Source organism: Schistocerca serialis, chromosome 10 (genome assembly GCF_023864345.2).
Source record: "Schistocerca serialis cubense isolate TAMUIC-IGC-003099 chromosome 10, iqSchSeri2.2, whole genome shotgun sequence".
NCBI classification, from domain to species: domain Eukaryota; kingdom Metazoa; phylum Arthropoda; class Insecta; order Orthoptera; family Acrididae; genus Schistocerca; species Schistocerca serialis.
The window spans coordinates 16242751-16247184 of record NC_064647.1 but is presented as its reverse complement, the minus strand read 5'-3'; positions in this window follow the sequence as shown (position 1 = coordinate 16247184).

Sequence of the window (4434 nt, the reverse complement as noted above, 5' to 3'; positions counted from 1 at the left end):
AGTTATTTAGTTGAATTTACAGCCTTTAGATTTGACTGATTTATCGCGTAACCGAAGTTTAACGGATTCCTTTCAGCACTCATGTGGACGACGTCACACTTATCGTTATTTAGGGTCAACTGCCAATTTGCGCACCATACAGATATCTTTTCTATATCATTTTGCAATTTGTTTTGATGTTCTGATGACATTATTAGTCCATAAACGACAGCGTCATCTGCAAACAATGGGAGACGGCTGCTCAGATTGTCTCCCAAATCGTTTATATTGATAACGAACAGCAAAGGGTCTATAACATTACCTTGAGGAGCGCCAGAAATCACTTCTGTTTTAGTCGATGACTTTCCGTCAATTACTACGAACTGTGACGTGTCTGACAGCAAATCCCGAATCCAGTCACATAACTGAGACGATATTGCGTAAGCACGCAATTTGACCACAAGCCACTTGTGTGGTACACTGTCAAAAACCTTCTGGAAATCTAGAAATACGGAATCAGTCTGAAATCCTTTGTTACCGGCACTCAACACTTCGTGTCAGTAAAGAGCTAGTTATAATGAAATTTTCACTCTGCAGCGGAGTGTGCGCTGATATGAAACTTCCTGGCAGATTAAAACTGTGTGCCGGAACGAGGCTCGAACTCGGGACCTTTCCCTTTCGCGGGCAAGTGCTCTACCAACCGAGCTACCCAAGCACGACTCACGCGCCGTCCTCACAGCAGGAGAGCTTTGTGAAGTTTGGAAGGTAGGAGACGAGGTACTGGCGGAATTAAAGTTGTGAGGACAGCGCGTGAGTCGTGCTTGGGTAGCTTAGTTGGTAGAGCACTTGCGCGCGAAAGGCAAAGGTCCCGAGTTCGAGTCTCGGTCCGACGCACAGTTTTAATCTGCCAGGAAGTTTCAAAGAGCTAGTTGTGTTTCACCAGAACGATGTTTTCTACGTCCTTGTTGACTGTGTGTCAATAGACGGTTTTGTTCCAGGTAATCCGTAATATCCGAACTCACTGTATGTCCCAAATCATGCTGCATATCGATGTTAATGATATGGGCCTGTGAGTTAGTGGATCACTCGTGCTGCATTTCTTGAATATTGGTGTGACCTGTCCTACTCTCCACTCTTTGGACACGGATCTTTCGTCGAGCGAGCGGTTCTATACGGTTCTGAAGTGTGGAACTATTGTATCAGCATACTCTGAAAGGAACCTAGGGAAACGACAGTGGCGCACAAAGTACCCTCCGCCAGACAACGCAAGATGAGCGCAGAGTAGATGTGGATGAACTAGTCTCAAAATAAAACGTAAGAAGCGAGGCAGAGATGTACTTGCGACTTTGCGTCACATAGGACTGAGCTTACTCTTTGAATCTCTGCTTATTATTTCGTTGCTGCTGGAAGGCGAAAAATCACGGTACGCGCTGCACCAGGTGTTGCAAGTTTTAATCGCCAGCACCGTGTCAAACCGGCAGACGCCGAGTCCGCCACGGGGTGCGTTTGGTGACTGAAAGCGCCGGGTCGGAGATGAGATCGCAAAGCTCAGTATTTCGCACGAGTGGCCACGGTTCAGTTGAGTTGTGTTCAGGGCGGGGGGAAGAGCCCAGCCGCCACTCGCCCTGACCGCAACAGCTGGTGACCCAAGACGTCCACCCCTCCTCCCTCTTTCCCCTCCCCCCCCTCCCCACCCCCGCGCCAACGTAAGCCATCTTGGCTGCTGCCCCGCCCCTTTTGTGTAAAAACCCGCCCCCTCGCTTCTGTACCTGCAAGTGATCCACCCCTCGCATAATCGTCCCCCTGCCACACTGACAGCCTGACAACACCAGCCCCATGCATGAGGATCAAACCTGCAATGTTCGGATACAGTATTACAAGTGTCCCGCTTGACACAGTTTAGTTGTTTGAATATCTAGCATAACGTTGCAAAGCGGTATGAAGTGGAACGAGAATGAGAACTGTGCTAGGGAAGGCGACTTCGGTTTAATGGGAGAACTCAAGGAATGAGTAGTTCACATGGAAAGGAGACCGTATATAGAACGCAGGTGCGACGTAGTTTTGAGTACTTCTCGACTGTCTGGGATCCGTACCAGGTGGGATTGAAGGAAGACGTCGAAGCAGTTCAGATGCGAGCTGCTAGATTTGTTACCATCGGTAGCTTCGAACAACAAGTAAGTGTTAACGCAGATATTTTGGAAACTCGTATGGGAATCCGTGCAACGAAGGTGACGTTATTTTCGAAAAATGCTATTGAGAAAATTTAGAGAACCAGCATTTAATTCTGACTGCGAAACCATTCTACTGCGTCCAACACACACTATGTGATCAAACGTATCCGGACACGCCCAAAACCATACGATTTTAATATTAGGTGCATCGTGCTGCCACCTACTGCCAGGTACTCCATATCAGCCACGTCAGAAGTCATTACACATGGTAAGACAGGAGAACGTGGTCAGGTGACTGGGTGTCACTTGTGTGATACGTCTGTACGCGAGATTTCCACACTCCTAAATATCCCTAGGTCCACTGTTTCCGCCGGCCGTTGTGGCTGAGTGGTTCTAGGCGCTACAGTCTGGAACCGCGCGACCGCTACGGTCGCAGGTTCGAATCCTGCCTCGGGCATGGATGTGTGTGATGTCCTTAGGTTGGTTAGGTTTAAGTAGTTCTAAGTTCTACGGGACTGATGACCTCAGGAGTTACGTCGCATAGTGCTCAGAGCCATTTGAACCACTGTTTCCGATGTGATAGTGAAATGGAAACGTGAAGGGACGCGTACAGCACAGAGGCGTACATGCTGACCTCGTCTGTTGACTGACAGAGTCAGCCGTCAGTCGAAAAGGGTCGTAATGTGTAATAGGCAGACATCTATCCAGACCATCACACAGGAAATCCAAACTGCATGAAAAATGTTCAAATCTGTGTGAAATCTTATGGGACTTAACTGCTAAGGTCCTTAGCCCCTAAGCTTACACACTACTTAACCTAAATTATCCTAAGGACAAACACACACACCATGCCAGAGGGAGGACTCGAACCTCCCCCGGGACGAGCCGCACAGTCCATTACTGCAGCGCCCTAGACCGCTCAGCGCGGCAAAAATGCATCAGAATACACTGCAACTACTGTGAAAGTCAGGCGGAAGGTGAGAAAACACGGATTTCACGGTCTAGCGGCTGCTCACAAACCACACATCACGCCTGTAAATGCCAAACGACGCCTCGCTTGGTGTAAGGATTGTAAAAATTGGACCATGTGGCGATCAGATGGCACGGTGTGGGTATGTCAAATGTCCGGTGAACGTCATGTGCCAGCGTGTGTAGCGCCAACAGTAAAATTCGGAGGCGGTGGTGTTATGGTGTGGTCGTGTTTTTAATGGAGGGGGCTTGCAGGCCTTGTTGTTTCGCGTGGCACTATCACAGCACAAGGCTACACTGATATTTTAACCACGTTCTCGCTTCCCGCTGTTGAAGAACAAGTTGGGGATTGCGATTGCATCTTTCAACACGATCGAGCACCTGTTTATAATGCACGGCCTGTGGTGGAGTGGTTACACGACAATAACACCCCTGTAATGGACTGTCATGCACAGAGTCCTGGCCTGAATCCGTTGGGATGTTTTGGAACGCCGACTTCGCGCCAGGCATCACCGACCGACATCGATCCCCCTCCTCAGTGCAGCACCCTGTGAAGAATGGTCTGCCGTTCCCCAAGTAACGTTCCAGCACCTGACTGAACGCATGCCTGCGAGAGTGGAAGTTGTGATCAAGGCTAAGGGTGGGCCAACACCATACTGAATTGCAGCATACTGATGGAGGCGCCACGAACTTGTAAGATATTTTCAGCCAGGTGTCCGGATACTTTTGAAGACACAGTGTTCATTGCGCGTAAGGAGCACGAAGATAAGATACGAGAAGATGGAGTTCTTACGGAGACATATGGACAGCCGTTTTTTCGTCGCTCTGTTCCCGAGTGGAACAGGAAAGAAAACGATTAGTAGCGGTACAGGGTAACCTCCACCAAACGCCGTACAGCGGCTTGTGCAGTATCTCTGTAGTGTAGGTGTAGGTCTCAAATGAGGAAGGATTCCCTCGCCAGCTGGTATACGACTCTGGATCGTGTTATTTTGGGCAGTTTTGTACACAAAGGTCTCGTCTTTTTATATAGGTGACCCTTACTCTTTCTAGTATAGTTAGATATTACACTGTGAGATGTGGTCCGACGATTTCCTCGCCATATGTCAGTACTGTCGGGGTTTTGGCTCTGAATAGTGCCATTGCTACCTCTAAGCTGAAGAATGTACTGTGTTCTCTACTTCATGGACAGCCATTATGGCTCGCACTGCTTTCTCTGTTACATGTTTTGTGGAACATTTCGCACTTGTCTGAGTCGGGTTCCCTACGCATTCGAAGTCTTGGTACGATTTTCAGTTTTCTCTCACGTACGAAGATA